Consider the following 22,264-nt stretch of genomic DNA (forward strand, 5'->3'; position numbering starts at 1 on the left):
CCCAATGACGCAGAAGGCTTTAGGTTTTTACAGTTAAAGAAGGGACGGTATCCAAATTTTGCTTGTAGTGAAACTATATTTGTCTTGACCAATCTTAAAAAAAAACTAATAAATTTAACTGAATATTTGATGCATAATGATATTAATTGCTAAAAGCTCATCAGTCCAAAATTTTACTGTAATTTTAATATTTATTTTCAATATTAAGTACAAAAGAAAACATTTGTAATACAATTCGTTTTCACTAAAGCGCCAATGACGCAGTAGGTTTTAGGCTTCTGCAGTGAGACGATACCCAAACTCTTGTTTGTAGTTATTTTTATTCGATTCAAATTTGATTTGTATGTTCATCTTTAATCCTACTTCTTTTAATATTTATTTGTTCATCTACATTAATATATATTGTGTGTTTGTTTGTATTGATTGTTATTTAATTTCTGGCCATTTCATTTTTGATTTATTCTTTAATATAAAAATATTTTTATTAGTTTTAAAATTGATTTTCATATTCAATCGAAGCAATACTCGCTTTAAGATCTATTTATTCATTTATATTATTACTTGTTGTATGTTTTTTGCTATGATTGTTTATTTAATTCCTGTTCATATTGGGTTTCATTTATTCTTTAAAAGTAATTTCTGGTCGTTTTGAGTTTGAATTTTAACAGGTATTTGTACCTGCTGAGCTTAAGTTTAAAATGGCCTTTACTTTTCTTTAAAAAACTTATTTTTCGTAAAGCTTTTTTTAATTAATTTTTGTTATTTTTTTATTGAAAAAATTATCAAGTTTTTCTGGAATGGGGGGGGTGCTTACTGTCCAATTATTCTTGACTTTAAAAAACGGATCTAGAACTGTCAATTTAAATTGAATGAGGCTTTTTTCAAAGTCTATACGATTACCTCTTTGATAAAAACCTTATATATGAACAATAGACAGCTTGCATCAGTTGTGGACAGCGATTGACAACAATGAATGGATTGAAAAAATAGCTCCAATAAAGGGGTTTCGACCATTTCACTTTCTGACACAAAGGGATCACGACTGTTTGGAATTGACCATAATAGCAATTTGTGTCCCAAAGCAATTTTGCATTATAACAGAGTATGTATTTTGACCTTATAATTGGATAATTATAATAGATTTCCTATTTGTTCTTCCCATACAAATCCCCTTCCCATTTGTTATGAACTTCCCTTTAATTAGACAGGCCACAGGGAATAACTTAAAATGCCTACCCCTGGGCCCTGGTGGACTGTGTTAACACCAGGGTTTTTTTTTGTAAGAACTTTGGACCATTTAATCAAAACGCCTATTTAAAAAGATTTATCTGATGCAGTTAGGGCGTGGAGGAGGAAGAGGGGCTAGTTGCCCTTCAATCTCTTCTGACTCTTAAAAAGTGAACAAGAACTTTCAATTTTCAATCAAATGAGCCCACTCTAAAGTTTATACGAGCATCCCTTCCATAAGAAATAATATGAAGGATTCGGAGAATCCTTAAATAACAACCCTCGCCCTGAGGGCTTTGAGGGAGTTGCAATCCTCAAAGACCTAATTTCAAGAACTTAAAACTATGTTTGATAAATTGACTATCTCAAAATTTTGATTGGATGTGTTCGGGGAAAAGGTGGGCATGAGAGGGGGGTTAGTTGCCCTCAAATCACTTTCGACTTTTACAAAGGGCACTAGCCCTAGGAATTTCCAATCGAATGAGACTTTTTTGAAGTTTCTACGACACCGCCTTCTATAAAACCTTATATGCCCTCAGGGCATAACTTAAAACCCTTGCCCTGAGGGATGTGGGGGATTGTCCTCCTCAAAAACATAAGCTCTATTTGGAAATCAACTACGCTGAACAAAATGGCTATCTCAGAATTTTTATTGGATGTGTTTGGGGGAATGATAAACGTGGGGGGGGGGTGCTAGTTGCCCTCCGATCACTTTCGACTATTAAAAAGGGCACTAGCCCTTTGAATTTCCAATTGAATGGGCCTGTTTTGAAGTTTTTACGACAAAGCCTTCTATAAAAACCTTATATGCCCCAGGGCATAACTTAAAACTCTTGCCCGTAAGGTTGTGGGGGAGTGTCCTCCTCAAAAACATATTTTCTATCTGGAAATCAACTACACTGAACAAAATGGCTATCTGAAAATTTTGATTCGATGTGTTTGGGGAAATGATGGGCATGGGGGAGGGGGGCTAGTTACACTCCAATCACTTTCGACTATTAAAAAGGGCTTTAGCTCTTTAATTTCCAATCGAATGAGCCTGTTTTGAAGTTTCTACGACAACGCCTTCTATAAAAACCTTATATGCCCCTAGGGCATAACTTTAAACCCTTGCCCTGAGGGTTGTGGGGGAGTGTCTTCCTCAAAAAAATATTTTCTATCTGGAAATCAACTACGCTGAACAAAAACGACTATCTCAAAATTTTGATTGGATGTGTTTGGGGGAATGATGGGCGTAGGGGAGGGGGGGCTAGTTGCCCTCAAATTACTTTTGACTATTAAAAAGGGCACTATCACTTTGAATTTCCAATCGAATCAGCCTTTTTTGAAGTTTCTATGACAATGCCTTCAATAAAAACCTTATATTCCCCCAGGGCATAACTTAAAACCCTTGCCCTGTGGGTTCTGGGGGATTCTCCTCCTCAAAAACATGTTTTCTATCCCAAAATTAACTACGCTGAACAAAATGGCTGTCTCAAATTTTTGTATGGATGTGGGGTGGGCACGGAAGAGCGTGGGGGGGGGCTAGTGGCCTTCAAAACACTTTTAACCTTAAAAAAGGATACTATCCCATTGAATTCCCATCCGAATGAGCCTTTTTTGATGTTTCTACGACAACGCCTTCTATAAAAACCTTATATGCCCCTAGACATAACTTAAAACCCTTGCCCTGAGGGTTGTGGGGGAGTGTCCTCCTCAAAAATGTATTTTCTATCTGGAAATCAACTACGCTGAACAAAATGGCTATCTCAAAATTTTGATTGGATGTGTTTGGCGAAATGATGGGCGTGGGGGAGGAGGGGGCTAGTTTCACTTCAATCACTTTCGACTATTAAAAAGGGCACAAGCCCTTTAATTTCCAATCGAATGAGCCTGTTTTGAAGTTTCTAGGACAACGCCTTCTATAAAAACCTTATATGCCCCCAGGGCATAACTTAAAACATAACTTATCCTGAGGGTTTTGGGGGAGTGTTCTCCGCAAAAATATATTTTCTATCTGGAAATCAACTACGCTGAACAAAATGGCTCTCTGAAAAATTTTGATTGGATGTGTTTGCGGAAATGATGGGCGTGGGGGGGGGGCTAGTTAAACTCCAATCACTTTCGACTATTAAAAAGGGCACTAGCTCTTTAATTTCCAATCGAATGAGCCTGTTTTGAAGTTTGTAGGACAACGCCTTCTATAAAAACCTTATATGCCCCTAGGCATAACTTAAAACCCTTGCCCTGAGGGTTGTGGGGGAGTGTCCTCCTCAAAAATGTATTTTCTATCTGGAAATCAACTACGCTGAACAAAATGGCTCTCTGAAAAATTTTGATTGGATGTGTTTGGGGAAATGATGGGCGGGGGGGGGGGGCTAGGTAACATACAATCACTTTCGACTATTAAAATGTGCACTAAGCTCTTGAATATCCAAACGAAAGAACATATTTTGAAGCTTGTACGACAACTCATTCTATAAAAACCTTATACTCCCCTAGACATAACTTAAAACCCTTGCCCTGAGGGTTGTGGGAGATTGTCCTCCTCAAAAATGTATTTTCTATCTGGAAATCAACTACGCTGAACAAAATGACTATCTCAAAATTTTGAGTGGATGTGTTTGGGGAAATGATGGGCGTGGGGGAGAAGGGGGCTAGTTACACTCCAATCACTTTCGACTATTAAAAAGGGCACAAGCCCTTTAATTTCCAATCGAATGAGCCTGTTTTGAAGTTTCTATGACAACGCCTTCTATAAAAACCTTATATGCCCCCAGGGCATAACTTAAAATCCTTATCCTGAGGGTTTTGGGGGAGCGTTCTCCGCAAAAATATATTTTCTATCTAGAAATCAACTACGCTGAACAAAATGACTATCTGAAAATTTTGATTGGATGTGTTTGGGAAAATGATGGGCGTGGGGGGGGGGGGCTAGTTACACTCCAATCACTTTCGACTATTAAAAAGGGCACTAGCTCTTTAATTTCCAATCGAATGAGCCTATTTTGAAGTTTGTACGACAACGCCTTCTATAAAAACCTTATATGAGTAGTAACCTATTACGTCAACCCTACATTCAAACGTTCATTCACGCCTACAATAATATACAGTGTGGTTAAACGTGGACATTGCAAAAAAGCTGGCAAACCTTTACCTATAAAGTGGTCAAACACGTTTTGAGAGTATAGTCAAGGTTGTATTTTTTCTTTTTTTGGCAATTGACATTTTTCTGATAACAAGTACCATTCATTGCGATCGTGGCTCTACGGTGTCGATGACTTGAAAATAAAATTTTTTAACAAGAAATGTCTGAAAAGTGCATGATGCTACAATCAGAATTGTTTGATTGACATTTGCAAAAAGGGATAAGGGATTCGCGAATTGGACTGTACGAAGGATCTTATTTGAATAATAGGGGAAAAAAGCTAGATAACATTCGCAAATTGGATAGTATGAAGGTGGAGAAAAAAAGGGGTGGTCTTATGACTTGAACTAGCTTTACTTCTTCGATGTGTACTGTATAATACACAAGTGGTGTTTGAACAGTGTTGTCAATTTAAAATAGAGTTTGACGTTATACTATACGAAAAAGTTGATACTAAGATAGATGTAGATGGCAAGAAAAGAATTTTAATAACGGATAGCTTTACTTTTTCGATGTGTACTGTATAATACACAAGTGGTGTTTGAACAGTATTGTCAATTTAAAATTTAGTTTAACGTTATACTATACTAAAAAGTTGATACTAAGATAGATGTAGATGGCAAGAAGAGAATTTTAATAACGGATAGCTTTACTTCTTCGATGTGTTCAGTATAATACAGAAGTAGTGGGGTGATGGGGGCAGGGTGTCTTAGAGCACTTATAGTGCTGTACTGTGGATCGAGTTGCTAGCGAAAAACCCGTTTGGATGACTTGAAATAAAATTGTTAACGAGAAATGGCTGAAAAGTATTTTGGGGGAGATGGGTTGATTGCCAGAAGCATGTCTTGGCGTACTTAGAGTGTGATAGTGTGGGGGCGAGTCGCTAGTGAAAAACCCGTTTGGATGACTTGAAAATAAATTTTTAACGAAAAATGGCTGAAAAGTGTTTTGGGGGAGATGGGTTGATTGCCAGAAGGATGTCTTAGCTTACTTAGAGGGTGATAGTGGGGGTCGAGTTGCCAGCGAAAAACCCGTGTAGATGAGTTGAAAATAAAATTTTTAACGAAAAATGGCTGAAAAGTGTTTTTGAGGAGATGGGTTGATTGGTAGAAGGATGTCTTAGCGTAGTTATAGCGTGATGGTGGGGGTCGAGTTGCTAGCGAAAACCCGTGTGGATGACTTGAAATAAAATATTTAACGAGAAATGGCTGAAAAGTGTTTTGGAGGAGCTTGGTTGATTTCCAGAAGGATGTCTTAGCGTATTTAGAGTGTGATAGTGGGGGTCGAGTTGCTAGCGAAAAACCCGATTGGATGAATTGAAATAAAATTTTTAATGAAAAATGGCTGAAAAGTGATTTGGGGGAGTTTGGGTGCTTGGCAGAAGTCTGTCTTAGCGTACCTAAAGCGTGATAGTGGGGAGCGAGTTACTAGTAAAAAACCCGTGTACATGACTTGAAATAAATTTTTTTAACTGTAAACGACTGAAAAGCGTTTTGGGGGAGATGGGTTGATTGACAGACGCAGGTCTTAGCGTAGTTATAGTGGGGGGCGAGTTGCTAGCGAAAAACCCGTGTGGATGACTTGAAATAAAATTTTTAACGAGAAATGGCTGAAAAGTGTTTTGGGGGAGATGTGTTGATTGGCAGAAGGATGTCTTAGCGTATTTATAGCGTGATAGTGGGGGTCGAGTTGCTAGCGAAAATACCGTGTGGATGACTTGAAATAAAGTTTTTAACGAAAAATGGCTGAAAAGTGTTTTGGGGGAGATGGGTTGATTGCCAGAAGGATGCCTTAGCGTACTTAGAGTGTGATAGTGGGGGTCGAGTCGCTAACGAAAAACCCGTCTGGATGACTTGAAAATAACAATTTCAACAAGAAATGGCTGAAAAGTTTTTGGGGGCAGATGGGTTGATTGGCAGAAGGATGTATTAGCGTAGTTATAGCGTGATAGTGGGGGGCGAGTTGCTAGCGAAAAAACCGTCTGGATGACTTGAAATAAAATTTTAACGAGAATTGGCTGAAAAGTGTTTTGGGGGAGATGGGTTGATTGGCAGACGGATGTCTTAGCGTACTTATAGTGTGATAGTGGGGGGTGGGTTAGTTGCTAGAGAAAAACCCGTGTGGATGACTTGAAATAAAAATTTTTAACAAGAAATGGCTGAGAAGTGTTTTGGGGGAGATGGGTTGATTGGCAAAAGGATGTCTTAGCGTAGCTATAGTGGGGGGCGAGTTGCTAGCTAAAAACCCGTGTGGATGGCTTGAAGTAAAAATTTTAACGACAAATGGCTGAAAAGTGTTTTGGGGGAGATGGGTTGATTGGCAGAAGGATGTCTTAGCATAGTTATAGTGGGGGGCGAGTTGCTAGCGAAAAACCCGTGTGGATGACTTGAAATAAAGTTTTTTAACAAGAAATGTCTGAAAAGTGTTTTGGGGGAGATGGGTTGATTGGCAAAAGGATGTCTTAGCGTAGCTATAGTGGGGGGCGAGTTGCTAGCGAAAAACCCGTGTGAATGACTTAAAATAAATTTTTTTCACAAGAAATGACTGAAAAATGTTTTGCGGAAGATGGGTTGATTGGCAAAAGGATGTCTTAGCGTAATTATAGTGGGTGGCAACTTGTTACACGTAACAAAAAACCTGTGTGGATGACTTGAAATAAAATTTTTTAACAAGAAATGGCTGAAAAGTGTTTTGGGGGAGATGGGTTGATTGGCAGAAGGATGTCTTAGCGTAGTTATAGTGGGGGGGGGGGCGAGTTGCTAGCGAAAAACCCCGTATGGATGACTTGAAATAAAATTTTTAACGAGAAAAGGCTGAAAAGTGTTTTGGGGGAGATGGGTTGATTGGCAGAAGGATGTCTTAGCATAGTTATAGTGTTATATTGGGGGGCGAGTAGCTAGCGAAAAACCCGTGTGGATGACTTGAAATAAAGTTTTTTTTAACAAGAAATGGTTGAAAAGTGTTTTGGGGGAGACGAGTTGATTGGCAGAAGGATGTCTTAGCGTGGTTATAGTGGGGGGGGGGGGCGAGTTGCTAGCGAAAAACCCGTGTGGATGACTTGAAATAAAATTTTTAACGAGAAATGGCTGAAGTGTTTCGGGGGAGATGGGTTGATTGGCAGAACGATGTCTTAGCGTAGTTATAGCGTGATAGTGGGGGTCGAGTTGCTAGCGAAAAACCCGTGTGGATGACTTGAAATAAAATTTTTAACGAGAAATTGCTGAAAAGTGTTTTGGGGGAGCTCGGTTGATTGGCAAAAGGATGTCTTAGCGTACTTATGGTGTGATAGTGGGGGGCGAGTTGCTAGCGAAAAACCCGTGTGGATGACTTAAAATAAAAATTTTTAACAAGAAATGGCTGAAAAGTGTTTTGGGGGAGATGGGTTGATTGGCAGAAGGATGTCTTAGGTAGTTATAGTGTGGGGCGAGTTGCTAGCGAAAAACCCGTGTGGATGACTTGAAATAAAATTTTTAACGAGAAATGGCTGAAAAGTGTTTTGGGGGAGATTGGTTGATTTGCAGAAGGATGTCTTAGCGTAGTTATAGCGTGATAGTGGGGGTCGAGTTGCTAGCGAAAAACCCGTGTGGATGACTTGAAATAAAATTTTTAACGGGAAATGGCTGAAAAGTGTTTTGGGGGAGATGGGTTGATTGCCAGAAGGATGTCTTACCGTACTTATAGTGTGATAGTGGGGGTGAGTCGCTAGCGAAAAACCCGTGTGGATGACTTGAAAAAAAAATATTTAACGAAAAATGGCTGAAAAGGGTTTTGGGGGAGTTGGGTGGATTGGCAGAAGGAGGTCTTAGCGTAGATATAGTGTTCTAGTGGGGGGGCGAGTAGCTAGCGAAAAACCCGTGTGTATGACTTGAAATAAAAATTTTTAACAAGAAATGGCTGAAAAGTGTTTTGGGGGAGATGGGTTGATTGGCAAAAGGATGTCTTAGGGTAGTTATTGTGGGTGGTAAGATGCTTACAAATAACCCTTATGGATGACTTGAAATAAAATATTTTAAAACTAAATGACTAAAAAATGTTTTGGGGGTGATGGGTTGATTGGCAAAAGGATGTCTTAGCGTAGTTAGAGTGGGGGGCGAGTTGCTAGCTAAAAGCCCGTGTGGATGGCTTGAAGTAAAAATTTTAACGACAAATGGCTGAAAAGTGTTTTGGGGGAGATGGGTTGATTGGCAGAAGGATGTCTTAGCATAGTTATAGTGGGGGGGGGGGCGAGTTGCTAGCGAAAAACCCCGTATGGATGACTAGAAATAACATTTTTAACGAGAAAAGGCTGAAAAGTGTTTTGGGGGAGATGGGTTGATGGGCAGAAAGATGTCTTAGCATAGATATAGTGTTATATTGGGGGGCGAGTTGCTAGCTAAAAACCCGTGTGGATGACTTGAAATAAAGTTTTTTTTAACAAGAAATGGTTGAAAAGTGTTTTGGGGGAGACGAGTTGATTGGCAGAAGGATGTCTTAGCGCGGTTATAGTGGGGGGGGGGGCGAGTTGCTAGCGAAAAACCCGTGTGGATGACTTGAAATAAAATTTTTAACGAGAAATGGCTGAAGTGTTTAGTGCGAGAGGTGTTGATTGGCAGTAGGATGTCTTAGCGTAGTTAGAGCGTGATGGTTGGGGTCGAGTTGCTAGCGAAAAACCCGTGTGGATGACTTGAAATAAAATTTTTAACGGGAAATGGCTGAAAAGTATTTTGGGGGAGATGGGTTGATTGGCAAAAGGATGTCTTAGCGTACTTATGGTGTGATAGTGGGGGGCGAGTTGCTAGCGAAAAACCCGTGTGGATGACTTGAAATAAAATTTTTAACGAAAAATGGCTGAAAAGTGTTTTGGGGGAGATTGGTTGATTGGCAGAAGGATGTCTTAGCGTAGTTATCGCGTGATAGTGGGGGTCGAGTTGCTAGCGAAAAACCCGTGTGGATGACTTGAAATAAACTTTTTAACGAGAAATGGCTGAAAAGTGTTTAGGGGGAGATGGGTTGATTGCCAAAAGGATGTCTTAGTGTACTTAGAGTGTGATAGTGGGGGTGAGTTGTTAGCGAAAAACCCGTTTGGATGACTTGAAAATAAAATTTTTAATAAGAAATGGCTGAAAAGTGTTTTTGGGGAGATGGGTTGATTGGCAGAAGGATGTCTTAGCGTAGTTATAGGGTTCTCGTGGGGGGGGCGAGGTGCTAGCGAAAAACCCGTGTGGATGACTTGAAATAAAAATTTTTAACAAGAAATGGCTGAAAGGTGTTTTGCGGGAGATGGGTTGATTGGCAGACGCCGTTCTTATAGTCGTTATAGTGGGTGGTAAGTTGATAACAAAAACCCTTTATGAATGACTTGAAATGACATATTTAAACAAGAAATGGCTGAAAAAGGTTTTGGGGGAGATAGGCTGGTTGACTGAAGGATTTCTTAGCGTAGTTTTAGTGGGGGGGGGGGCGAGTTGGTAACGAAAAACCCGTCTGGATGACTTGAAATAAAAAATTTTAACGAGAAAAGGCTGAAAAGTGTTTTGGGGGAGATGGGTTGATTGGCAGAAGGATGTCTTATCGTAGATATAGTGTTAGAGTGGGGGGCGAGTTGCTAGCGAAAAACCCATGTGGATGACTTGAAATAAAGTTTTTTAACAAGAAATGGCTGAAAAATATTTTGGGGGAGATGGGTTGATTGGCAGAAGGATGTCTTAGCACAGTTATAGTGGGGGGCGAGTTGCTAGCGAAAAACCCGTGTGGATGACTTGAAATAAAAAAAAATTTATAAGAAATGACTGAAAAGTGTTTTGGGGGAGATGGGTTGATTGGCAGAAGGATGTCTTAGGGTAGTTATAGTGTGATAGTGGGGGGCATGTTGCTAGCGAAAAACCCACGTGGATGACTTAAAATAAAAATTTTAACGAGAAATGGATGAGATGTGTTTTGAGGGAAGATGGTTTGATGGGTATAAGGATGTCATAACGCAGATATAGGATTATAATTGAGGGCGAGTTGGTTGCGAAAAACCAGTGTGAATAACTTGAAATAAAATTTTTAACAAGAAATGGCTGAAAAGGGTTTTGAGGGAAATGGATTGAGTGGCAGAAGGATGTCTTAGCTTAGTTATAGTGTGATAGTGGGGGGCGAGTTGCTAGCGAAAAACCCGTGTGGACGACTTGAAATAAAAAATTTTAACAAAAAATGGCTTTAAAAATATTTTTGGTTCAAATGTGAAACTTAAGTCCAGTTATGGATCGAAAAACAAATTATTTCCTTAAAATCTGAGCTAATGAGGGTTTATAACAATAAATTCTATTTTTGTGTTAGAAAATTTATGGAATATACAATACCCTGCTTCAAATGTGAAACTTAAGTCCATTTTGGATTGAAACATAAAAGCATTCAGGTAAAATCTAAGCTAATAAGGGTTTTTGACCGTAAACTCTAGTTTTTTGTTAGACAATTATGGAAAATACAATTCGTTTGCTCATAGGTGAAACTTAAGTCCAGTTATGGATCGAAAAATAAACTATTTTTGTTAAATCTGAGCTAATAAGGGTTTTGACGTTAAACTATAGTTTTTTTTGTAAGAAAATTATGGAAAATACAATTCTCTGGTTCAAATGTGAAACTTAAGTCCATTTTTGGATCTTAAAATAAAACTATTTCCGTAAAATCTAAGCTAATAAGAGTTTTTGACCGTAAACTCTAGTTTTTTGTAAGAAAATTATGGAAAATACAATTCGTTGGCTCATGGGTGAAACTTAAGTCCAGTTATGGATCGAAAAATAAACTATTTCTGTAAAATCTGAGCTAATAAGGGTTTTTGGCCGTAAACTATATTTTTTTCTAATAAAATTATGTAAAATACAATTCTCTTGTTCAAAGGTGAAACTTAAGTCCAGTTATGGATCTAAAAATAAACTATTTCTGTAAAATCTGAGCTAATAAGGGTTGTTGACCGTAATCTCTTGTTTTTTGTAAGAGAATTATGGAAAATACAATTGTCTGGTTCAAATGTGAAACTTAGAGTCCAGTTATGGATACTCATAATGATGAGGACTGATGGTTCTAATTCAATATTTTTTTCATAAAAACAAACTATTTTTTTAAAAAATTTGAAATTATTCAACATTATTTATTTTTTTATTTTTTTGTACGTATCTTAAAATGACAAAATATGCTTACGGCTCTAACAATTGTACTCTATGATTAGTCAGAGACATGATGTGGCTTTCCCACTGGTATTTTATGACTGGTTATCGACAATATCCAGTCTGTTGCATGTATAAAATCAGTAATTTTTACGCAGTAGAACGATAAACACATGTCATATGTTTGAAAAAAATATTAAGACGGAGCATTTTAATAAAGTGTGCTCAACTAAAAAGATTATTGTAGCATTGAATGCCGACAAGGAGAAGTATTTAAACTATGAAACAAGTACAAGCGGTAGCACTATTGGAAATGTATGCATGCATTGTCATGACAGTAAGGAATTAAATTTCTTTGGAATACCGGAAAATTCAACTCTTGTGTTGGTGGTTATGCGAGACTGAGATCTCCAGAGATGATTGAACTAAAAGAGAATGCCAACATAAAAATAATCGTTGATGATAGAGGACACCTCCTTGCAACTGTTGCAGGTAATACATTAACTACTGATACAGCCAATTGTCAGCCTCCTGCTATTAGCATTCAACGGAAGGTCAAAAAAAGGATGGCCTACTATTTTATTAATATCTTAAAACATATCGTGTCTACATGTCAAGACTTTTACCAGTGTCAAAATAATATAACAATAAACAGTGAAATTGCCAGTAAACTAAAAATGGCATTGTCAGAAAATATCACAATGGAATATAAAGATGAATCGATGAAAAATAAAGCACCAGCAAACGTTACTGCCATTGATTAAACAGTCAATGAATCAAATAATATCAAAGACTAAAAGCATATTGAGCTTGTTGATGAGACACCAGTAAAAATTTTGTATGACTCAAAATGGAATAATGATTATTCTACTGATTACGAACTAAGAGAAGGCAATAGCTACAATATCAAGAGAGAGCATGGTGAACTATTTTATGAAACAGATTCAAAATGTCCAAAGTTAATCATTGATATTAATAATGTATAATAATATATTTTGTATTAATATTCTACATAACATTTTTTTATTAAAAATATTACATTGTTATGTGTTCATTATTTTTAGATTAAGCTAGCATATCAAACGTTTAGAATGTCTGTTAAAACATCGGAGATGTAAGAAAAGGAATTTGCATATATCTAATGTCAGACACAAGGGATAATATTGACAAAATATAGGTATCAGAATTGATAAATTAATCATCAACATACATTGTTGGATATGTTATTATATAATTGTTGAAAAATTATAAGTAAGTAAGTAAATAAGTAAGTAACGAACTTTTTCCTGTGTTCACCTTGTTTATACACAATGAGAAAGTTTAACACTGACAGTTATGAAAAAAAAAATTGAAATTCGTTCATTTTAATATAGACTGCAATAGTTTCACAGGAAGCCTCTTTCAGCGTGTTTTAAGTTTAAAAGAAAAGCATTGAATGGAAACTCATTTGATTTTGATGTTGGATAAAAATTTAGTCATTTTTATAGAATCTGCAATAGTTTCACGGGAAGCATCTTTCAGCGTGTTTTAAGTTTAAAAGAAAAGCATTGAATGGAAACTCATTTTGATTTTGATGTTGGGTAAAAATTTAGTAATTTTTATATAGAAACTGCAATAGTTTCACAAGAACTATCTTTCAGCGTGTTTTAAGTTTAAATGAAAAGTATTCAATGAAAATTAAATTTGATTTTGTTGTTGGAAAAAAATCCAACTATTCTTATAGAAACTGCAATAGTTTCACGGAAAACATCTTGTGATTTAATACATGCAATAAACTAGCTAGTGTCGATATACGGACAATTCTTTTTTTTTCTCTTTTTATCACAAACAATTTTCAATGTGTGCAAGGCAGAGCAATTTCTTCACAAATTCCACTATTTAATGCCCCCCTCCGGCCCGCCCCGCCCCGGCCTGGCGCAGCGAGCGCCGCAGCGGTGCCCGCTGCGGCGGCCGGGAAGCCCCGCGGGGCCCGCGGTGGTGGGCCGGGGGAGGGGCGGGCCGGAGGGGGGCATTAAATAGTGGAATTTATGAAGAAATTGCTCTGCCTTGCACACATTGAAAATTGTTTGTGATAAAAAGAGAAAAAAAAAGAATTGTCCGGTTATCGACACTAGCTAGTTTATTGCATGTATTAAATCAGAAGATGTTTTCCGTGAAACTTTTGCAGTTTCTATAAGAATAGATGGATTTTTATCCAACATCAAAATCAAATTTAATTTTCATTGAATACTTTTTATTTAAACTTAAAACATGCTGAAAGATAGTTCTTGTGAAACTATTGCCGATTCTATAAAAATGACTAAATTTTTATCCAACATCAAAATAATAATGAGTTTCCATTCAATGATTTTCTTTTAAACTTAAAACACGCTGAAAGATACTTCCAGTGAAACTATTGCAGTTTCTATAAAAATGACTAAATTTTACCCAACATCCAAATCAAAATGAGTTTCCATTCAATGCTTCTCTTTTAAAACTTAAAACACGCTGCAAGATGCTTCCTGTGAGACTATTGCAGTTTCTATAAAAATGAACGAATTTCAATTTTTTTTCATAATTTCCTGAATAAAATTTCTGTATTGTGTATCCAAGAGGTGAATTCAAGAAAGAGTTTGTTACTTACTTACTTAGAATTTTTTCATAATGGCTTATCCAATAACGGATGTTGATAAAGAATTTATTCATTCTGATACCTAGATTTTGTCAACGTTATCCCATGTGTCTGACAATAGATGTATGCAAATTCATTTTCTTACATCTCCGACGTTTTATTAGACATTCTAAACGTTTGATATGCTAGCTTACTCTAAAAATAATGAACACATATCAATATTTTTAATGAATATAGCTATGTAGAATATTAATACAAAATATATTATGATACATTATTAATATCAATGATTAACTTTGGACATTTTGAATCTGTTCCATAAAATAGTTCACCATGTTCTGTCTTGATATCGTAGCTATTGTCTTCTCTTAGTTCGTAATCAGTAGAATAATCATTATTCCATTTTGAGTCATACACAATTTTTACTGGTGTGTCATCAACAGGCTCAATATGCTTTTCGTCCTTGGTATTATTTGGTTCATTGACTGTTTGATCAATGGTAGTAACGTTTGCTGGTGCTTTGTTTTTCATCGATTTATCTTTATATTCCATAGTGATATTTTCTGACAATCCCATTTTTATTTTTCTGGCAATTTCACTGTCTATTATCACATCATTTTTACACAGGTAACAGTTTCGGCACGTAGACGAGATATGATTTACGATATTAGTGGAAGAGTAGGCCTTTCTTTTTTTGACCTTCCGTTGAATGCTAATACCCGAAAGCTGACGATTGGATGTATCAGTAGGTAATGTGTTACCTGCAACAGTAGCAAGGAGTTGTCCTCTATCATCAACGATTATTTTTATGTTGGCATTCTCTTTGAGTACAATCATCTCTGGAGATCTCAATCTCACATAACCACCAACATAAGAGCTGAATTTTTTCGGTATTCCAAAGAAATTTAATTCCTTACTGCCATGAAAATGCATACACACATTTCCAATAGTGCTACCACTTGTACTTGTTTCATAGTTTAAATACTTCTCCTTGTCGGCATTCAATGCTATAATAACCTTGTTGTGTGAACACACTTTATTAAAATGCTCCATCTTCACTTTTTTTTCAAAGATATGACTTATGTTTTTATCGTTCCATTGCGTAAAAATACTAATTTAATACATGCAATAGACTAGGTAGTGTCGATAACCGGACATAGAATACCAGTGGGAAAGCCACATCGTGTCTCTGACTAATCATAGAGTACAATGTTAGAGCCGTAAGCATATTTTGTCATTTTAAGATACGTACAAAAAAATTAAAAATAAATAAAGTTGAATAATTTCGAAGTTTAAAAAAAAAAATAATTTGTTTTTATGAAAAAAATATTGAATTAGAACCATCAGTCCTCATCATTATGAGTATCCATAACTGGACTTAAGTTTCACATTTGAACCAGAGAATTGTATTTTCCATAATTTTTTTACAAAAAACTATAGTCTACGGTCAAAAACCCTTATTAGCTCAGATTTTATTGAAAAGTTATATTTTTTGATCCATAACTGGACTTAAATTTGACCTATGAGGAAGAGAGCTATATTTTCAGTAATTGTTTTACAAAAAACTTGAATTTTCCTTCATCAACTAATACAACATGATAGTTTATGGAACTACTTTTATTTTTTGATCGACAAATGACCTAAGTTTCACCTTTGAACCAGAGAATTGTGTTCTCTATAATTTTTTTACAAAAGAATAGAGTTTAAGGTAAAAAACACATAATATGTCATATTTTACAGAAATAGTTTTATTTTTCGATCCAAAAATAGACTTAAGTTTCACATTTGAACCAGAGCATTGTGTTTTCCATAATTTTCTTACAAAAAAAAACTAGAGTTTACGGTCAAAAACCCTTATTAGCTCAGATTTTACAGAAATAGTTTATTTTTCGATCCATAACTGGACTTAAGTTTCACATTTGAAACAGAGAATTTGTATTTTCCATATTTTTCTTTCAAAAAACTGAGTTTACGGTCAAAAACTCTTATTAGCTCAGATTTTTATAGAAATAGTTTATTTTTCGATCCAAAACTGGCATTAAGTTTCACCTATGAGCCAACGATTTGTATTTTACATAATTTTCTTACAAAAAAATAGAGTTTACTGTCAAAAACCCTTATTAGCTCAGATTTTACGGAAATTGTTTTATTTTTTGATCCACAAAGAGACTTAAGTTTCACATTTGAACCAGAGAATTGTATTTTCCATAATTTTTTTACACAAAACTAGAGTTTACGGTCAAAAACCCTTATTAGCTCAGATTTTACAGAAATAGTTTATTTTTCGATCCATAACTGGACTAAAGTTTCACATTTGAACCAAAAATATTTTTTCAGCCATTTCTTGTTAAAATTTTTTATTTCAAGTCATCCACACGGGTTTTTCACTTGCAACTCGCCCCCCACTATAACACTATAACTATGCTAAGACATCTTTCTGCCAATCAATCCATCTCCCCCAAAACCCTTTTCAGCCATTTCTCGTTAAAAATTTTATTTCAAGTCATCCACACGGGTTTTTCGCTATCAACTCGCCCCCCCCCCACTATCACACTATAAGTACGCTAAGACATCCTTCTGCCAATCAACCCATCTCCCCAAAAACAATTTTCAGCCATTTCTTGTTAAAAAATTTTATTTCAAGTCATCCACACGGGTTTTTCGCTATCAACTCGCCCCCCCCCCACTATCACACTATAGCTACGCTAAGACATCCTTCTGCCAATCAACCCATCTCCCCCAAAACACTTTTCAGCCATTTCTTGTTAAAAAATTTTATTTCAAGCCATCCACACGGGTTTTTCGCTATCAACTCGCCCCCCCCACTATCACACTATAAGTACGCTAAGACATCCTTCTGCCAATCAACCCATCTCCCCCAAAATACTTTTCAGCCATTTCCCATTAAAAATTTTATTTCAAGTCATCCACTCGGGTTTTTCACTAGCAACTCGACCCCCACTATCACGCTATAAATACGCTAAGACATCCTTCTGCCAATCAACCCATCTCCCCCAAAAAAATTTTCAGCCATTTTTCGTTAAAAATTTTATTTTCAAGTCATCCAAACGGGTTTTTCGCTAGCGAATCGCCCCCCACTATCACACAATAAGTACGCTAAGACATCCTTCTGGCAATCAACCCATCTCCCCCAAAACACTTTTCAGCCGTTTCCCGTTAAAAAATTTATTTCAAGTCATCTACACGGGTTTTTTGCTAGTAACTCGATCCCCACTATCACGCTATAACTACGCTAAGACATCCTTCTGCCAATCAACCCATCTCCCCCAAAACTCTTGTCACCCATTTCTCGTTAAAAATTTTATTTCAAGTCATCCACACGGGTTTTTCGCTAGCAACTCGCCCCCCACTTTAACTACGCTAAGACATCCTTCTCCCAATCAACCCATCTCCCCCAAAACACTTTTCAGCCATTTCCCGTTAAAAATTTTATTTCAAGTCATCCACACGGGTTTTTTGCTAGCAACTCGACCCCCACTATCACGATATAACTACGCTAAGACATCCTTCTGCCAATCAACCCATCTCCCCAAAACACTTTTCAGCCATTTCTCGTTAAAAATTTTATTTCAAGTTATCCACACGGGTTTTTCGCTAGCAACTCGACCCCCACTATCACGCTATAACTATGCTAAGACATCCTTCTGCCAATCAACCCATCACCCCCAAAACACTTTTCAGCCATTTCTCGTTAAAAATTTTATTTCAAGTCATCCACACGGGTTTTTTGCTAGCAACTCGCCCCTCACTATCACGCTATAAGTACGTTAAGATATCCTTCTGCCAATCAACCCATCTCCCCCAAAACAATTCAGCCATTTCTCGTTAAAAAATTTATTTCAAGTCATCTACACGGGTTTTTCACTAGTACCTCGCTCCCCACTATCACGATATAACTACGCTAAGACATCCTTCTGCCAATCAACCCATCTCCCCCAAAACACTTTTCAGCCATTTCTCGTTAAAAAATTTATTTTCAACTCATCCAAACGGCTTTTTTGATAGCGACTCACCCCCCACTATCACACTCTAAGTACGCTAAGATATCCTTCTGGCAATCAACCCATCTCCCCCAAAACACTTTTCAGCCATTTTTTGTTAAAAATTTTATTTTCAAGTCATCCAAACGGGTTTTTCACTAGCGACTCGCCCCCCCCCCCCTCAATATCACACACTAAGTACGCTAAGACATCCTTCTGGCAATCAACCCATCTCCCCCAAAACACTATTCAGCCATTTCTCGTTAAAAATTTTATTTAAAGTCATCCACACGGGTTTTTCACTAGCAACTCGACCCACAGTATAGCACTATAAGTACTCTAAGACACCCCGCTCCCATCACCCCACCACTTGTGTATTATACAGAACACATCGAAGAAGTAAAGCTATCCGTTATTAAAAATCTCTTGCCATCTACATCTCTCTTAGTATCAACTTTTTAGTATAGTATAACGTTAAACTCTATTTTAAATTGACAACACTGTTCAAACACCACTTGTGTATTATACAGTACACATCGAAAAAGTAAAGCTATCTGTTATTAAAATTCTTTTTTTGCCATCTACATCTCTCTTAGTATCAAATTTTTAGTATAGTATAACGATAAACTCTATTTTAAATTGACAACACTGTTCAAACACACCTTCTGTATTATACAGTACACATCGAAGAAGTAAAGCAAGGTCAAGTCATAAGACCACCCCTTTTTTTCTCCACCTTCATACGATCCAATTCGCTAATGCTATCTAGCTCTGTTTTGTTCCCTATTATTCGAATAAGATTGTTCATACAGTCCAATTCGCGAATCCCTTATCCCTTTTTGCAAATGTCAATCAAACAATTCTGATTGTAGCATCCATGTACTTTTCCGACATTTCTCGTTAAAAATTTTATTTTCAAGTCATCCACACCATAGAGCTACGATCGCAATGAATGGTACTTGTTATCAGAAAAATATCAATTGCCAAAAAAAGAAAAAAAAAACAACCTTGACTATACTCTCAAAACATGTTTGACCACTTTATAGGTAAAGGTTTGCCAGCTTTTTTGCAATGTCCACGTGTAACCACACTGTATATTATTGTAGGCGTGAATGTACGCTTGAATGTAGGGTTGAAAGTGCGTAATAGGTTACTACTTATATGCCCCCAGGGCATAAATTAAAACCCTCGCCCTGAGGGTTGTGGGGGAGTCTCCTCCTCAAAAATATATTTTCTATCTGGAAATCAACTACACTGAACAAAATGGCTATCTCAGAATTTTTATTGGATGTGTTTGGGGAAATGATGGGCGTGGGTGGGGGGGGGGGGGGCTAGTTGCACTTCAATCACTTTCGACTATTAAAAAGGGCACTAGCCCTTTAATTTCCAATCGAATGAGCCTATTTTGAAGTTTCTACGACAACGCCTTCTATAAAAACCTTGTATGCCCCCAGGGCATAACTTAAAACCCTCGCCCTGAGCGTTGTGGGGGATTTTCCTCCTCAAAAATATATATTCTATCTGGAAATCACCTACGCTGAACAAAATGGACGGCTCAAAATTTTGATTGGATGTGTTTGGGGGAATAATGGGCTTGGGGGGCTAGCTGCCCTCCAATCACTTTTGACTATTAAAAAAGGGCACTAGCTTTTTGAATTTCCTATCGAATGAGCTTTTTTTGAAGTTTCTACGACAACGCCTTCTATAAAAACCTTATATGCCCCCAGGGCATAACTTAAAAACCTTGCCCTGAGGGTTGTAGGGGAGTATCCTCCCCAAAAATACATTTTCTATCTGGAAATCAACTACACTGAACAAAATGGCTATCTCAAAACTTTGATTGGATGTGTTTGGGGAAAGATCGGCGTGGGGGGGGGAGGGGGGCTAGTTACACTCCAATCACTTTCGACTATTAAAAAGGGCACTGGCCCTTTAATTTACAATCGATTGAGCCTGTTTTGAAGTTTCTACAACACCTTCTATAAAAACCTTATATGCCCCCAGGGCATAACTTAAAACTCTTGCCCTGACGGTTGTGGGGGAGTGTCCTCCTCAAAAATATATTTTCTATCTGAAAATCCACTATGCTGAACAAAATGGCTATCTCAAATTTTGATTGGATGTGTTTGGGGGAATGATGGGCGTGGCGAGGGGGGGGGGGCTAATTATCCTCCAATCATTTTCGACTATTAAAAAGGGCACTAGCTCTTGATCTCCAATCGAATGATCCCCCTTTGAAGTTTCTACGACAACCCCTTCCATATGAAGTGCCTCTGGAAAAAAAAAATAATAAATAATAAAACATTGGAGCCGTATGGCCTTTACTATAGGCAACGCTACAGCGTTGCCTCTGATATAATCATCTAAAATTGGTATGCATGTACTGGTAAGCGTGTAGCCGAATCTTAAAGAGCTAAGGGTTCCCATGGGAGGAGAGAGAAGAAAAGTGTCTTTACTATAAGCTATTCATTTATACATGGTTTGAAAACAAACACAAGAGAAAAACTTTATAGAAGTACTGTACGAGAGGAACTACCTGTAACACTTCAGAAATCCGTATATAGAATGATTTCCAGGGTTCTTAGCAACACGTTCTACTATATTAAAATTGTTCGAGTTCCACTTTCTGGTATTATAAATTTAGTTTGTCTTATTCCCATTTCCAAAGGACAGAGCATCGTAAACTCCACAAACACGTGTCCCACTTAGGCTTCTAGAATCCAATATAAATTTCGAAGATAAAATTGACCCACATTGCATTAAAATTAGGTTTCATGTTTCCTGTTCCAAGACTTACATTGAAAAGTTTACAATGGTTATAATGACTAGTTTACAGCGAAATAATTTATTTATAAATTGAAGACAGTGTAAGGACAATTGCAAAAGCTGAATTTTCATACAGTTCCTGTACGCAAGAAATGGAGAATGAACACATTCTGGAAATGCCAGAGGACTATATATATACTATCAAATCATAACATTTTTTTATCCTTTACAAAAATCACGTGGCTTTGTTAATTCATGAGAACTATATATATACTATCAAATCATAACATTTTTTATCCTTTACAAAAATCACGCGGCTTTGTTAATTTATGAGGAAGAAAAACGTGGTCAAACTTGTGTTCAAATCTTACCCCCCCCCCCTACACAGTTCACACTGACTAGGTCAGTCAATTCTATTTTACAGCATCCCATTTACTTATCAAAATATATATGACTTCATTTTTATTTTCCGAAATACGTTCCATCTCCTTTTCTAGCCTGTGAGAACAGCTAAAATTCAGTTTTGGATACTAATATCGTTTTCATCATGGCTTGAATGGCTAGAAAAATGCTTTTGTTTCAAAAACTGGTTTATATAAACAGTGGCCAGGAAACAGGTTTTTTACTTTCCTGCAGGACATATTTAAACCTTGTTAAGTACTTCAGTACCATGGTTGCGCAACCCTCTTGTTTTTTAACAATTGCAGGAAATATATGGAAAAAATCTTTTTCATTAAAGAAGATACATCCTAGGAATGCCTTAACACAACTCCCTCCCTGTTTTCCTCGAAATTGCACACCTTAAAATGGTAAACAATTGATTTCCAGAGAAATTTTTTATATTCTACAGAAAGTAGCAGAGACAGGTAAATGGAAATTTCAGAAATGGGTTTAAATATGAAATCCAGAAAATCCCTATAAGTTTCATTTACCCAGATCAACTAACTTCTTCAAAATATTATACTTCACATAAATACATAAAGTTTGACCACGAGGCAACTGTTCACCCTGCACCATGAAGATATTAGTCATAGGTAGAGCGATAGTGCTGCCTAAGTAAAGAACTATGTGGGCACAATGTTTTTTTTCCTCCATAACCGGGCACTTCGTATCGAAGGAGTTGTCGTAGAAACTTCAAAAAGGGCTCATTCCATTGGAAATTGAAGTGGCTAGTGCCCTTTTAAATAGTCGGAAGTTATTGGAGGACAACTAGCCACCCCCCCCCCCGGCCCATCATTCCCCCCCAAACATATACAATCAAAACTTTGAGATAGCCATTTTGCTCAGCGTAGTTGATTTCCCGATAGAAAATATGTTTATGAGGAGGACACTCCCCCACAACCCTCGGGGCAAGGATTTTAAGTTATGCCCTGAGGGCATATAAGAACGATGTTGATACAATGTA

At 37.0% G+C, this 22,264-nt stretch overlaps 1 protein-coding gene across 1 annotated transcript in view; it reads right to left on the minus strand.

Annotated features, from left to right (window-relative positions):
* Positions 1-20,767, minus strand: part of Hira (histone cell cycle regulator-like protein) — a 127,366-nt gene extending 106,599 nt beyond the window's left edge. Inside the window, exon 1 of the mRNA XM_089098002.1 lies at positions 20,630-20,767. The gene's annotated coding sequence lies outside the window, so the exon portion shown is untranslated. The remainder of the gene's footprint in view (positions 1-20,629) is intronic.
* Positions 20,768-22,264: the final 1,497 nt, after the last annotated feature.

Source organism: Artemia sp. Qi Xiang Cuo, chromosome 12 (assembly GCF_049724085.1).
Source record: "Artemia sp. Qi Xiang Cuo chromosome 12, ASM4972408v1, whole genome shotgun sequence".
NCBI lineage: Eukaryota > Metazoa > Arthropoda > Branchiopoda > Anostraca > Artemiidae > Artemia > Artemia sp. Qi Xiang Cuo.